The sequence below is a fragment of the Vitis vinifera genome, chromosome 17 (genome assembly GCF_030704535.1).
Source record: "Vitis vinifera cultivar Pinot Noir 40024 chromosome 17, ASM3070453v1".
In the NCBI taxonomy this organism is placed as follows: Eukaryota; Viridiplantae; Streptophyta; class Magnoliopsida; order Vitales; family Vitaceae; genus Vitis; species Vitis vinifera.
In genome coordinates, this window is record NC_081821.1 from 2607848 (window position 1) to 2625064 (window position 17217).

Genomic DNA, 17217 nt, shown 5'->3' on the forward strand with positions numbered 1-17217 from the left:
ACTACCCTAAGCTCTACAAATAGAAGTGGTTTGTTTTATTTCTCCGTTTGATTGTGTTTTACATAATTACCTAGTTATGATTTTAATGTTATTATCAATTCAGTTATAAACAATATCCTTAGACTATTTATCCTCCAAACTAAAAAATAAATTAACTAAAAAAAAGAGCAACTTATTGTACAAGGGTATGATCATCTCCTCAAGGATTGCAATAAGCTTTCAATAAAGAAAAAAATTGATATTCAAATAAAAATTATTATTATTTATGTCCTAAATCTAAATGATAAAATGAATCCTCTTTTGTTATGATTTTGAAATAACATTACAATGTAAATGGAACAAAGTTCTTAAGGAAAACATAGTAGTGTGAAATGAGCAATAAGATTGAGAAACCATCAAGATGAAGTTATATATTTAAGATCAAATTTTAATTAAGAATATGATCTTATCATTTCTTAAAATGAATTTACTCTTTCGAATTCAAATCTCTACAACTTTTAAGCTTTAACTGATTTCAAGATATGACTTAAGATTTTGATATCATTGATCAAACTTTGTTATTAATGAATCAAATCACAAAAATAATTTTTTACTAACACTATGTAAGCATTTGGGATACATATTCTTGATGAACTTGCAAAGAATTTTGTCGTATTGATAGCTAAGATTTACAAATTTAGAAAATAGAGAGAATTTTATCACAGAAGATGTATTAAAATTTTCCCTCAAATGTACTCATCCTTTAAATAAATAAAGATTTTACCATACAGTATAGGGTATTAATATAGTCTTCCCTATTAATTAATTTAGTCTTGATTCCCATACTTGATAGCTAGGAAATGTGAGAAAATGAAGTTGAGGGAAAACAACATTTTGAAAAGTTCTCTACTAAATTTGAAACATAAATTACATAGAGTGTATATATTCCTCTATATTATTTACTAACTAATTAGCCTAATAATCTATTTTATTTATGAATACTAATGTCATATGGCAATCTCCTAACATGTCATGTAATCAAGTCTAGATGGAGTACAAAAGTTCAAAAAAGAGCTATAGCACAAAAAAAAAAACTAGAATTTGGTATTACAATTATGAGGTCAACATAAAATATCAAAAATAAATAAGTACAATTAGTCATGACCAAGGAGGAAAATGTCAGGATATATCGGCGATATATCGTGTATCGGAAGAGGTCGACACAATATTTCGTGAAGAAAAATCGGAGGGGAGATATTTCCGTAAATATCGCCAAAATATCGGCAATATATCGGTTCGGGGAGATATATCGGAGATATTTTGAAAAAATCGCCTCTGGTGACAAAATATCGGTGATATATCGGCGATATATCATTGATTTTTTTGTGATATTTCCCCTCCTTCATGCAACGTGATCTGACGGCCCAAATCACATCCGTGTTTATCCGACGGCCTAGATGTGATTCCAATGGTAATATGGCAATCCAACGGCCAGATTACTCCCAGATTTTGATCCAACGGCCAAAATTGATTTTCAATGGTAAATTAATGTTCCAACAGCTATTTTGGCCCAAATTTCTTCTATAAATAGCCCAAATTTCATCTATTTCATCCATTTTTTCTTTCATTCTTCATTTGCTCTCTTATTACTCCAATTTTTATTAAGGTTGCTTAATTATTTAATCATTTTAAGGTATATTTAATTTAAATTGTAATTAATTTTGTTTGCAATTGTAATTAGTTCATGTATTTTCAATTAATTAGTATGTTTGCAATATGGATGATTTACTGCTATTTTTACATTCAATTGTAATTAATTTTTATATTTTTATTGAATTAACTTAGGTTAATTTGATTATTTAATTATAAATTGATATATTTATTTTAGATGATTATTTGTGATTTATTTTCACATTTAGAATTAAATTAAACTAGTTAACTTAGCTAAATTATTTAATTAATTTAATTAACATCCTAAATTATTTAATTAATTTAATTAACATGAACTAGTATATTTTGAATATGAAATATGTTTATTTAATGAATTTAATGTGTACAAATTATTGATATTTAATGAAATAAAGTATTTTATGTGACTTTATAATGAGAACAATTACAAAATTAACATTTTTTATAGATCGACATGATATAATTATATCTAATATCGCAAATTATATCATATATATATATATATATATATATATATATATCAAATTTTTCAATAAAATAACTTTAAAATGTCCATTATACTTCTAATTATATTATTATGAGGTTTTCCTTGCATTTCTATGAGTTTTTAATAATTTTAAGTCTATCGATATTTTTTTCTAGAATATCCGCCGATATATCTCCGATATATCCGATATATATCCGATATATCCGATATATCCGTAAAATCGAAGTACCGATATATCCGTGATTACCAAAATTTTCATCCTTGGTCATAACCAAGTTTAACATCTTAATCGTTCTTCATTTTGGTAAGGACGATAATGAACTTTAAGGACATTCATAACTTTATATTGCAAGATGTTCAATCATTACTCCAACATGAAAAACGATTAATAATTCTTCGAAGACGATTAATTGTAATTGTAATGGTCATTTGCTTCAGCCTAATTTCTCTTATTCTTCTCGAACACTCACAAAAGGACAATTAGTTGTTATTCTTGAGATGATTGATTGTTTATTATAGAGTAACTATGCTCTTATCAAAGTATAATAGTTGTCTTTTCCATATAATTGCTCTTCCTTTTTCTTCTTTTTTTTTTTTTTTTTTTGCTACACCTTCATCCTTCCAACTTTAAATAACCTCTCAAACTTCCAAGTACCCTTTTGCACAATTAGTTCATGGATTCATAAGCTCTCGCTCTCATTCATCAACTTATATATATCATTATTTTTATTTCCACTCTAACTTGAGAGGAACGTTAATGATACAAAATTATGTTAGAAAATACGCTTCCATTGTTCAAAATATCATATATTTTTTCAGTCAATCAATGGTAAAACTAAAGTAAACAATTCTAGATGTATACCTTATCTATATGTATAATGCATAAGTAGACACTATCCGCGCAGAATCTCTCCAAAATTCACAAGTTTGCATGCAATTATTGTTAGTTGTATATATATATATAGGAGAGCTTTTCCCCATGAAATTTACTATAAAAATGAATAATCAAGATTCAAAAAGATTTTTAATTGTGAAAAGTAAAAACCTCCCATCCAAAGGCCTCTTTAGCTATTGACTGATGGGCATGTCAATTATGCATGTATGTTCGTACTACTTTTTTTAATTAAGGGAACTATCTTATAGCAATCAGTGCTGCTCTCTGCCAAGGACCCCATAACCCAAAATAAAACTAGAAAAAAACGGTAGACAAAAGCTGATAAAGAGGAGAGAATAAATGCAGAGAGAAGATATAAAGGAGCGGATTTCCATAAGAAAAGCTTCAGACCACCCTCATGGACAACCACCATTTTCTTTTGAAAAACAAATCTTGCCTGTTTGAATAATTTTGACAGACTTGCATGCCTTTCAAATTCTCAATCAAATGAACAACTTTCTACTCACTCTTTTTTCTATATATGCTTAATAAGCCATTATTAAGTAAAAATTTTAAAATATTCAATCATATATACTAATGATAGAGTAGGTAGTATAAACTTTTTTAAAAGCTTCAACTGTATGTAAAGAGAAAAAAAATTGGTGACAATTATGGATATGAGGCCATAAGTTAGAAATATATCAACCCAAGTGGCGTTCAATATATGAATAATTGATGGGAGAGATGACAACATTAGTTCTATGAAAACATCATGTACAAGACTAATTTTTTCTTCATTGGAAACATCAAATGCTAAGTTGGATTAATTGTTGACATGAAATGCTAAGTACAAAATACTTTTTGTGCATCACAGGAGGGACCACACATATTTTGGAGGTTCTCTCCTCTTGGAGGGGGGTCTGTTGTATGATATATAAAACCATGCACGCACTTGTATGAAACAACTAAACTAGTGAGCGAGCGAGTGAGTGAGTGAGTGAGAGTGAGTGAGTGAGTGAGTGAGTGAAATTAACATTTGAGTGAGTGAGTGGGGGATGTGAAAGTGGGTACAGAATGCCAAACAAAGCACTAAAATTTACAAAAGAAAAGGCAGGCAACGTCAGTGTTGTCTTTATCAGATGGATGCAACTCGAAAAAGATATCAGAGAAAGAGAGAGAGAGAGAGAGAGAGAGAGAGAGGGAGGGAGGGAGAGAGGGGGGGTCTGAGTTTTGGCTAAACGCTTTGGTGTCTCCCACTACCTCATGTTGGGTCGGCCATTTTGTAGACAATCCTTTGTGGGCTTGTCCCGTCCGTATTGAAACTCTCTTTCTCCTTCTCCCTTACCCCTTGTGCTAGGGAACTGAGAGGTGGGTGTGTGTTTGTTGCATTCCTAGTCTTCCATGATTTCCATCTTCCTCACTTCTCTATAGTGATCCATTGAGAATATTGAGGCCTTTCCATTATTAAAAGTTGTTTGTACCTTTTCACTTAACTCTTCCATCAACCTCTTGCCTGCACTCTCTCTCTCTGTATGTAAACTAAATGTGTCCTCTCTGCACGTGAGAGTGATGAATCCCAATACTCACTGACATGTTGTGTGTGTATATTTTAATGTTGTCTTGGACCTTAGTTTTAATTAATGGGAATGGGTGTGGGGTGGTCACATTGTACCCAACTCCATTAACTCACCACCTAAAGTATAAAAATAAAGGACTTAAAAAGTGGTGGTGATCAGCTAACTAGATAGCATATGGGCCCTCCTCCACCATACCTTTGATGCCCACCACCCATGACTCTGCTTCTACCCTAAACAATCGAGCCTTTATTTGTGATTATGTACAAGGCGTGCTTTCAAGTGGCAGTTTTCATTAAACCGCCCAACATCTTCCCAAGCTTTCTCTCATCACAATACTTTATTTTCTGCACAATATTCCCTTTTGTTTTTCAAACTTTTTAATCCAATTTGTTCCTTTCCAAACGAACCCTTATTCTCTCGCACACATATGTTTACCAAATGAATGGTCACAACACTGTTATTGAAGGAGCCATATAAACGGGCCGACAGCCGTGGAGGGCATATGTGTTTAGTGGAGACATATTCATGGAGAAATGGAAGACTAAAACAGCTCTTTCAACATGCAAATATCTTACCTAAGAACATCTTTTTATGAAAAAAGTTGATACACTAAAATTTACAATCATGTTGAAAGATCTACTTAGATTATCACATTGTGAGCCCTGTATATACATTTATATCACTTTCTCGGAACATTACCTAGCCCTGATGAGGCCATAAAGACTAATCCATAGTGTATGTACTGTCCTAGGCTTTTATCAAATACTCTAATCCAGCCCATTAAATGGGTTATAAATAATATGAGGCAAAAATTCAGCACCACGTATTTTCATGTCCTAAAACTTTGCTAATAATGAATGAAGAAGATATATACTAAAAAAAATGGCAACGACTATTTGTGAGATCTCTAATCATTACCTTAACAGTTGCAAAGAAAATGTGTGGGAGAAATATAATGGGAAGATGCAGGCACGCATGGGGAGCATGTGATGAAATGGAAGGGGATAAAATGCACCCAACAAAGCATCGAATCAAGAAGAAAAGACCCATCCATTATTACCAAGCGTGTAGGGAAGTAATTAGTGAGAGACAAACAAGGAGTCCAAATGAAATCAGCTCAATCATTTGACCCTATTCCCAGCCACATGCATGCATGTATATGCGACTCCTTGCCCCACCCCTGATCTAATCTTTCCACTCCTTCCCACGTTAATGCTTGTTTTTTTGCATGGCTTCCTGATTAGGGTTCTCATCTCTCTCAATTTCTACATATCAAATCTGTCATTTAATTGAAAGGATGTTGCTTTGTTTTAAGGGTTTTGGTTGAACCTGCAGGTGGTTGAATCCAGTTGATAAAGATAAGTTTTTTAATTTCAGTTTGGATGGTTTCATATGTAAGTGTTTCGTTAGATTTTAGTAAGCAGTCCAACTTGGAGGGACGACAAGAAAGATTTTAGAGTTGAGAAAAGTGTAGTAGCCTTCTAGGGAGATCTTTCAAAATAAATCAAGTAGCCTTCTACCATGAGGATTAAAGTAGATGCCTACCTTGAAAATATTTCAATTTTGGCTATGACCACATGGAGCCCACTCATAGTGTTTTGCCTAGATGAGAGCCAATTCCATTGAAAACCCATTTGTCAATAAATTGAACCAGTTAAGTAATTTGATAACTTGGCATGCCCACAAATGATACCGATGCTTTTGATCTTCTCAACTCCATTGAAGTCTATCAAGACTCTTGAACCATCTCATGTACTTGAGAGTGACATAGGCCGGCGCCGAGTCCATCATTAAAGTACCTAATGTGCTTGGACTTCTTGATCATAATCCTAACTCAAGAACACAAACACTCGAGCATTGATTAGTAGTTATAGTCTTAATGCAATGGAAGCTCTTGTCTCTTAAAGAGGTGAAGAGATAATTGTTAAGAGATATCTTAATAACATGAAAAGCTTCTAAGCAAAGTCCACTAATGGAAATAGAAAAACAAGTATCATCATTTGACATGTTAATTTCTTTTATCAATGGATGGTGAGCACTTTTCTTTGTATGCATCTCCTATGAATGGACACTTAGTATATCATTTATGTCATGGACCCGAATCTTCCCTAAAAATCCAAACGGGACATAGTGGGCATATTTGTATCCCATAGACACGTTGCAAAAAAAATAAATTAAAATTTTGCATAAGTTATTTTCATATAAATTCGTCAATGAGGCTCTCCAATAAGATATAATGTCGAAAAATATTTTGTTGCAAAAGATTACATGTCATACTAGTGGATTGGATGGAGAAGACCATTTTTTTTTCTGAGGTCTAATATCAACTCAGTTTAGAATCTTGTTATTGAACTACCAATTTTTCTAAAAGCTTAAACTTATAAGATTTGAATTCATTATGCATATTATGCTCGTTAATATACACTACCTCATGAATAATTCGTTAAAATTTTAGAATAAAAACAAACTATATTTACACATTTTAAAATTAAATTAATTAGTATTTTTCTATTTTAGCATGTAGGTAAAGATTCCTCATGCCAAAATATCTTCATTTGTTGGAGAGATTAGTTGTTGACTTGAAAATTTTTCGTTTAACTCTTACTTTTCCTTTAAAAGCATTAAGATGGTTTGATAGAATTAACTTAATTTTATTTTTATTTTTGTAAAATTATTAAATTAGCATATTTACCTTTATTAATATTTATTCATAAATATATATGTACATATAAAATATTGATCATTGGGGAAGAAGATATTTGGTTTGTAGAAAAATTATTTTATTTTAATTTATTATTAATTTTTATTATTTTTAACTTTAAAACATTTAATTGTACTTGTATATATATTTTAGTTTATATTATTGATTTAATTGCTAAAAAGTGGCAATTGGTGTGCCCCTAATTTTAACTTTCTGTTGGTCTACAGGCTCATTAGGTCCATCAGGGACAGGGCTTCATAGTTTCAACTTTCAACTATTTTAGGCCAGGGAACGCTTCTGTTTTCTGTTGGCCCAACTCACAGCCCATCAATATGCTCATTTTTTTCTAGGCCTCGTAGCTTCAACCCTTTGGGCCAGAGAATACTTCTGTTTTCTGTTGGCCCAACACATAGCCCATCAATCAAATAGTACGCTGATTTTTATTTTTATTTTTTTCAAAATGTCACATTTTTGGGAGATTCAAAATTAATTACAGGAAAAGATTTATGTGATAACTAAGAAAATTCATGGGATTTTCTTGAATAATAAGCACGGGAGAAGCCACTGAGATAATAAGAAAACAAAGGGACGTAAATTTCGTCTGTTGGCCCAAGGCTCAGCCCAACCCAGCCAATACTTTCAAGACCAAAGCCAGTCCGGCTCACAACCAAGCACAGTCTAAGCATGGCCCAATTCCAACTGATTAATCTTGGGCTGACTTTTTAAGCTTGAGCCCACGCCCTTGGGCTGGCCCAAGCTAGCCCGGGCATCAAAACAAAGTTGTAAATCTATAAATATTATAAATTATATAAGATTTAAATCATTGTAAAAGGTAGCAATTCTGAATATTTAAATCCAGTTAATTTTTTTTTTTTTTTTATAAATGTAATTATATACATCAAAGAGTTAGGCTTATGATCGAGCTTAGGCTAGAGTTAAATTTCTGGACCGGCCCGAACACCAAGAGGGCCCGAGTCAGGCCGGTTTGCATAGGGATTCGTCAGGAAAAATTGTGTGAACTCTGTATTTTTCAGGGAGAAAGAAACTTGAACTCATCAAAGTTAACATTCTTTCCAATATAAAGAAGACCAATGAATGAAGACGCTTATACCCTTTGTGACAAGAACCATATCCTACAAAAGACACCATTGGTATGTATGAAAATTAAACTCATGTTTGTTGTAGGGTTGAAGGAAAAGATACTAAGCACAATCAACAGACTTTAGGTTATGTTTGGTTTTCGAAAAATTTGAAAGAAAATAAGGAAAATAAAATATAAAAGAATAGTAAAATAAAAGAAAAACTAATGATAAATAAAAAAAATAGATTTAAGTTAATAAATTATTTTTATAAGTTATTTCAAATTCATTTCATTTATTTTAACTATCTAATATAAAGATTAAATGATTTGAAAATGTACAAGTGTCTGACTAATTTTAATTATTTTTTATTTTTTATATTATATTCTATCTTATAACTAAATATGAGAAAATCATTTTCTTCAACATTTTTTTCTTTCTTTAATATTTTCCAAGAACCGAAGGTAAGTTTAGGAAATGAAATGTTAATTTTATTTTTGGTTAAAGAAGGCATCAAAATGTTAAAGGTGATTGAGAGCCGAATTTATAAAAAAAAATAGCAGTTGAAAATGATTCCTACCCATATTGATGAAGCATATGAGCTTGAGTTAAAAGGGTTACGCTTACTTCAACAAGGTGTCTATGTTATAAAAAATTTTCTTACCTATAATAAAAAAAGCTGAAAACTAATTTCTCAATGAACGTGATGTTTGCAAAAATTCTATTTTTTATAATTAAAATATTTTCTCTATAAAAAAAAATATCAAAGGTGTTGTCGCCTCGCGTATCCGGTGGTCCACGTTGCTGCTAGATGGAGGGACACGCGATTCTCAACACACAAAGGGTTCTTGATTCAGCGATCATACCTGCAAGAAGGCATCCGGACAGGGTGTCCGGACGCACCCTCCGATGGTTTTGTTAGTCATGGTGAGGGAGAGGAATATAAATCAGTTGACCTTTTACTAGGTATTAAAGAGTTACCAGGAGGATCGCTTTCTTCTTCGTGCGAAGGCATATATATACAGCTTCAGGGGTACTGTTCCTCTCATTAATGGTGAGGAGATATTTTATGTTGTGATGATGACAATAGGTGTCAGTAGGAGCATTATCACCCTACGAACGACTGTCAGAAACCATGGTAGGTGATGCGGTTGTCAGAGATCGTGGGAAGGTGATCATGTAGAATGATCGTGGGAAGTGACTTGCTATCACTTCATCTTGTCTTCTCACTCTGCAGGTGACAAGATGTGGGCCATGGCTGCTTGTTGTGATTGCGTGTAAGACTTGCTTTACTTTAATTGACCATCCAGACGATTTATATCCGGATGGCTCATGCCGATTATCCGGATGTGTTGTGGAGACTATCCGGATGTCTACGCTCTGCCAGCGTCGTTTGCTCTTCCTTGGATAGGAGAAGCTGAAACGTCGTTTGCCTTTCCTTGAGGTGGTCCGGATAGGATGACTGCACCATGCATATCCTTAGGGGAATCCGGATGGTGATGGTCCGGCTGATAACACGTGCCACGCGTCACCATGAGCTGCGTGCCACGTGTTTCCTAAGGGGAGGGGTCCCTAAATTGCCCCCCTTTTTAACTTGCCTATTTTGCCCAAAAAAATGGGCGGGTTAAAAATAACTGGCTTTTGAATATTGAAGAAGTCCCTTCGTCTGATTGGGCCACGTGGCGAGTGGGGGTGCGGAAGCCAAAAAGGCATTTATGAAGAGTCGCCGACCCTGTGTATCCCCAGGCAATATGTCGTTTCAATGATAACACGACTGTCCTGCTATAAATAGGGCACTGTACCTCTTTGTGCATTTTTTCCTACTGCGTTTTCTTGAGAGCCTTTCTTCTTGTTGCTTTTTCCTGCGCCCTTTGCTTTTCTGAGAAAAACTTCGAACGACTTCGTTTGTCTACTGCTGGTGATTTTGTACCGAGACAGTAACCGTTCTTCTTCTTCAGAGCTTTATTTGGTACGTACCTCTTTGCTACTGTCATTCCTTTGGTTGCGTTTGCTGGTTCTTTAAACTTGGTTTCTGGCTTGCTTGGGCATTGTTTTGGACAGGTCGCTTGCAATTGTTGTTGGATGTTGGTATTTTGTTGGTGTTCGGGGGGGTTTTTGAGAGGTTTTTCTGACTGCTTTAGGTTAGGGTTTGTGTATTTTCTGACTGCTTGGTTTGAACCGTTGCATTGCTTTTGTATGTAGATTTTGGTTTGGCTTTGTGGTAAGAAATGGCTTCAAAAAAGACTGTTTCATCTGCCCGGGTTAGCGAAGCTGGCGAAAAGGCGATAGACAAATTAGATGTGAAGGAATTCCGGGAGCGGTTCTGCATCCCAAATGACGTATCTATAGACTTGGTGAACGAGGAGGCGGGTATGCCTACTGAGAAAGGTGAAGAAAACGTTATCCTCTTCACAAAGGAACAATTCAACGCGGGGCTCCGGTTCCCTCTGCCGGCGTTGTTCAAGGAATTCCTCCACTTCTCTCAGGTTCCACCCATCTTCATTCATCCCAACCTTGTCCGGGTGCTGATGGGATGCAGCATCATCAACATGCTGTACAGCCTTGACCTTACGCTACTGGAAGTGTTCTTTGTCTATTCCCTGAAGAAAGCAAAAAATGATATCTTCAGTGTGTCCGCGCACCTGCCCTCCCTTCAAGTGGTGACAGAGCTGCCAGATTTAACAAAGGGAGGGGCGAAGGGGTTGGTGGCGGTCCGGGGTGGATGGGCGGGGCTACCGGAGCGTCCGTTGAGGCCCTTTTCTCCAAATTATACCTTAAAAATTCCGGGTATTCTTGTTTTGCGATTCTTTGTCCGGATTTTACTTTGCTGATTTTTTTTTTTTTTTTTTGCTGATTTTCCCGGACGGAATTCTCACCTTTTGTTGCTGTTAATGCAGGTCTGGAATTGAGGGGCCACCTTGTGGATTGGGTGGAAAAGGCGTCCTTCGCCTGTGTCTGCAAATTATTCGAGATAGATCCCAAGGAGAGGGCCTACAAGACATTGCTTTCCGCGCGGAATTTGATAGCGGTCGTCCGGGAGTCCCAGGAATACGTTATCAATATTCTCCCCAGGAAACTGGCAAAGGAAGAGATAGTGCCTGGGGAGCATTATACTGTGAAGGAGCTTCCCCTCTATCAGGAAGCTAAAGAGGCTGATGCTGAGAGACGGCGAAAGCTCCTGGAGGATCGAGATCAGAGGAAAAATGAAGGCACTATCCGGAAGGCTCCCGGACAGAAGCGGGGTCCGGATTCTCCTCCAAAGAAAGCTCCAGCAAAAAGGAGGAAGCTGGTGAAGAAGAATGAGAAGGATGTGAAGGAACCCACTCCTCCCAAGGAGTTTCCTCCTCCGCAAATTACCTATGAGGGGGAGGTAATGATAGAGGAGCCAGTAAACGCTGCTCCGCACTCTATCTCAAGCGGCCCCGGACGCATGTCGGGGTTGAACCATTCGGGCACTTCCTTGGCCGCGGTTGCGCGTCTGGCTAACGTGGCTGAGGAAGCTACATCTATCAATCGTCCGGGCAACCTTAATCCGAATGCTGATGCAGCTGAAACGACCCCGTTGGAGGAAGCGGGGGCAGAAAGCCAAAGTCAGCCTTCCGACGACCCAGATCGCTTGGCCATAGTCCCGGTGAAAGGGCCTCCTTCAAAGAAGCCGCGTTCGACGCGCGATCTACTGTCCGGACTCCCTGGGCGGCTTCAAGAGCGGCAGCAAGAGATTGAAGTTAGCTGCGCTTCTACCCATGACGCTCATCCAGATGGAGGCGAGGTGGAGGTAGCAACTGAGACTTCAGCCGCCCCGGCAATAATTCCGGCTGAAGGTGCATCCGGACATCTTCGTCCGGACGAAGATGTGGGGGTCCCGAATCCGGGACAAGAGTCACCTTCTGTTTCCTCATCTGAGGAGGAACCTGCTGACGACGCAGCTCCTGCTAGCCCTTTCAGCTACGCGGAGTTGGAGGCTAAGCTTAAAACAGATTACACCCGACTGGAAAGTCGTCAAGCCTTCTGCTAAGATGTTTGATATGATAGAAACGGTATACCGTTGTCTTGTGCTTTTGCTTTTTGATTCTTTGTTGCGCTGATGTGCTTGTTGTAGTATGATTTATGTCTTTGCTTTTCTTATTTGTGTGTCAGCTGGTGAGGGGCCTCCGCGGCATGGCTCAACAACACGATCTTTTTACTCAGCTGCTGCAGACTGCAGACTATATGAGGACCTTCTCCTCTCAGCGCCAAGAGATTGAAAATCAGCTGCGTCTGAGAATGGAGGAGGCTGAGGCCAATCTATCCACCATGCGACAGGAAAATGAAGCCCTCCGAGTGGAGTTGGCTGAGGCGAAGAGTCGAGAAGAATCAACTGCGGGCCGCCTATATGAGGCGGAAGGTGAGGCAGCCCGGCTAAGGGATGAAGTGAGTCAACTCCGGACAGAAGTTTGGAATGAAAAGAAACAGAAGGAAGACTTGCAGCTGCGCCTGGATGTGCAAAAAGAAGAACTTGAACGGGATTTTGCTGTGGAAAGGGAGGAACTTGCAGCGGATTACCAGCAACAAGTGGATGATACGTTTATCTTTGGGTATCGCTGCTGCATGAAGAAGAACGGCATCAAGCGAGATACCCCTTCAATTCCTCCGGGTGAAGAAAAGAAACTCCATGAGAAGCCCGCTCCCTGATAGTTTATTTCTTTTTGCAATTTTTCTGCTGTAATTTTTCCTTCTGTATTTTTGTGGTCCGGAGATCTTTTTGTAATTACACTTATTCATATCAATAAAAACATATTTCTTTCTCATTTGGACTTGTGTATACTTTTTATTGATAGTACTGCTTTAAGTTGGACACATTCCATGGTCTGAGTAACGGAGTGCCATCTAGCTTTTGTAAATGATAGGCTCCATTTTCGTTTGCTTTAGACACTATGTAGGGTCCTTCCCAATTGGCTTGGAACTTTCCTGCGCCTACTTCAGCAGTATTTTCAAAAACTTTTCTAAGTACTAGCGTACCATTTTTGAAGTTTCTGGGCCTGACTTTTCGATTGTAATGCGCTGATGCCCTTTGTTGATAATCTGCCATCCGGATGGCCGCGCTTTCTCTGACTTCGTCTGCCTAGTCCAAATTTCTTCCTAGTTCCGTGTTGGCATCTTCTTGTTTTGCTGCATCGGTCCGGATAGTAGGAAAACCTATTTAAGTGGGAATGACTGCATCCATTCCATATGTGAGGGCGAAAGGAGTGTTTCCTGTTGGTCGTCCGGGTGTGGTTCGATAGGCCCACAGGACGCCGGGTAGCTCCTCCACCCACTTCCCTTTGGCTTGCTCAAGCCTTTTTTTTAAGGCATTGATTAGAGTTTTGTTTGTGGCTTCCGCCTGCCCATTGCTTTAAGGATAATGCGGCGTGGAGTATGAATTCCGGATGTTCAGTTCCGAACAGAAATTCCTGAATGCAATGCTGTCAAATTGTGGACCATTGTCAGCTATGATGATTTGGGGAATTCCAAAGCGGCAAACAATGTTCTTCCACACGAATTTGATGACATCTTTATCTTTGATGCTTGCATATGCTTCGGCTTCTACCCATTTACTGAAGTAATCAGTGGCGACAAGGAGGAATTTCTTCTGGGCAGGTGCTGCTGGGAAAGGTCACACTATGTCCATGCCCCACTGCGCGAAAGGCCATGGGCCTGAGACCGATTTCAATGCTGCCGATGACATATGTGGAATGGGAGCGTATCTTTGACATTTATCACATTTTTGGACATATGCTGCCGCGTCTTTCTTCATTGTTGGCCAATAGTATCCTTGTGAATGAGCTCTATGTGCCAGGGATCGTCCTCCCGTATGATTTCCGCATATTCCTTCATGTAATTCAGCTAGCACATACTGGGCCTCTGAATGCCCAAGACAGCGAAGATAAGGCCCTGTGAAGGATCGCTTGTACAGGTACCCCCCAATCAGGGTGAAACGGGAAGCTTGCACCCGGATTTTGTGCGCTTGTTTAGGATCTTCGGGTAAGGTGCCTGTCCGGAGATATTTTGCAATATCATGCGTCCATTCTTGATCATTCGCTTGGTTTGCCTCAACGGTGTTGCAAGTGGAATTTCTTGCGACAGAGGGATTAACTTGTACATGGATAGGCAATAGAATGGCTTCTCTGATGGGGAGGGAAGCAGCTATACCGGCCAAGGCGTCAGCGCCCCCATTGTCAGCTCGCTTAATTTTTTCGATTGTCCACTCGGTGAATTGCTGTAAGGTGCTTCTTACTTTGGCCAAGTATCGCGCCATGCGTGCGTCCTTAGCCTCATATTCTTTCTAGACATGCCTTACCACTAGTTGCGAGTCGCTGTATATCCGGAGTTTGGAGACGGATAGAGCAAGGGCGAGGTCCAATCCGGACAGGATGGCCTCGTATTCTGCTTCATTGTTAGACGCGGGGAATCCCAGCCGGATGGCTTGCTCCAGATGTTCCCCAGTTGGGGACTGCAATAAGAGCTCGACTCCAGATCCTGATGAACGTGAGGCTCCATCAACTCGCAGAGTCCACCATTCTTTTTTACTTGATTCTTCATGCTGGCCGGGTTTTCGGGAATATTCTAGCACGAAGTCAGCCATTACCTGGCCTTTCATGGATAGCCTTGGTTGGAATTCAATTCCAAACTCGCTTAATTCGATGGCCCATTGTAGCATTCTCCCGGTTAAATCTGGCTTGTGCAAAATGTTGCGAAGGGGTTGATCAGTCAACACGATCACCGGGTGGGCTTGAAAATAGGGGCGGAGCTTTTGAGCAGCACTTCGAAGAGCTAAGGTTGTTAGCTCCATTTTTGAATACCTGGTTTCTACATCTACCAATGCTCTGCTGACATAGTAGACAGGTTTCTGCTCCTTTGGTGAAGGGCAGCGGAATAGAACGGCGCTGATTGCCCATTCTGAGACAGCCAGATACATGTATAGCTTCTCCTTTGGGATGGGGCTGCTCAAGATGGGTGGATGCATAAGACAACGTTTAATTCTTTCCAAAGCGTTTTGGCAATTGTCCGTCCACCCGTGCGTTCCAGCTTTTCGTATTGCCAAGAAGAAGGGTCGCAACTCATCAGTGAAGCGGGCTATGAAACGTCCTAACGCCACGAGTTTGCCTGTGAGGCGCTGTAACTCTTTCTTGTTCCTGGGAGGGGGTGTTTCAATGACTGCCTTGACTTGATCCGGGCTGACTTCTATGCCTCTCTGGCTGACCATAAATCCCAGGAACTTGCCAGCGCTTACTCCAAAGGCGCATTTAGAAGGATTTAGCTTCATGCCATACCTTCGCAAGAGATGAAAAACTTCTTGTAAGTGAAGATCATGCTGCTCTCGGGTTTTGCTTTTAACCACAATGTCATCAATATACACTTCTACCGTGTGGCCTATTAGTGGTTTGAAGATTTTAGTCATTAATCTCTGATAAGTGGCGCTAGCATTTTTGAGTCCGAATGGCATGACTTTGTAGCAGTAGAGGCCATGTGGTGTTATGAATGCTGTTTTTTCTTCGTCATCCGGGGACATGGGGATTTGATGATATCCGGAGAAGGCATCCAAGAAAGAGAGCTTCCCTTGCCCGGAAGTGGAATCCACAATCTGATCTATTCGCGGTAAGGGAAAACTGTCTTTTGGACACGCATTGTTGAGATTGGTGTAATCTACACAAACTCGCCATTTTCCTTCTTTTTTGGGTACCACGACTACGTTTGCCAACCAATCCGGATAAGAAACTTCTCTGATGAATTCGGCTTTGAGCAATTTGTCAATCTCATTCCGGATGATTTTTTGCCTCTCCGGTTGAAAGCGCCTAATCTTCTGCCGGACGGGTCTGGCAGTTGAAAAGACGTTAAGCCTGTGAGATGCAATGGAGGGATGAATTCCCTTCATGTCAGAATGTGCCCACGCGAAGATGTCATGGTTCTGTCTGAGGATATTTTGCATGCCCTGAGTTTCTTCTTGTGTCATGAGGGAACTGATGTTCGTGAAGTGATCGATTTCCTCCGAAATTTGGATTGTTTGTAAGGGATCTGCTGCCGGGGGATCTTTGTCCGCCGGACCCAATAATTGCTATTGGTCGTGTGCAATGCTGGGTTCAGGGGGAGATGCATCCTCCTGGCTAGTTCCCGCTTCTCGTGCTATTTGATAGCACTGTCGAGCGGCCAATTGGCTGTCATACAAGTCAGTTTGCCCTTCGTTGGTGAGGAAACTCACCATTTGATGATATGTGGAAGGGATGGCTTTCATGTAGTGAAGCCATGTGCGTCCTAAGATGACATTGAAGGGTGATAACTCTTGTACCACCGAGAATTGCACGTTGAGAGTGACTGAGCCAGCTTGGACCGGCAGTATAATGTCTCCTAAGGATGTGGTTGATGACCCGTTGAATCCGGATAAGATTCGTCCGGGGTTTTCAAGGCCTGCGAGACTATGTCCCATGCGGCCAACGACTGATGCTTGTACCAGGTCGGCTGAACTGCCTGGGTCGACTAAGATACGTCTTACATCGAAATCTCCTATTTCTAGGGAGAGGATGAGGGCGTCGCGATGTGGCTGTAGCGTCCGGGTGGGATCTACTGGTGGAAAAATGATTGTCCCATCTATGGGGTGAGGGCCCTCTCCAGTGAGACCCGGCCGGATGGAATTAATGCGTTCGCGTATTGACGCGGCTCGCAGCAATTTCTGCCTTTTCCGCCTGGAATCGTATTCCTCGTCAGATGGGCCCCCGTTGATATAGTTTATGACAGCCTTGGGGGCGACTGGGGCCCTCGGGGCCCCAGAGTTATGATGTTGAGATGCGTCCCTTCCTCTAGTATCTGAGCGGAGGTAC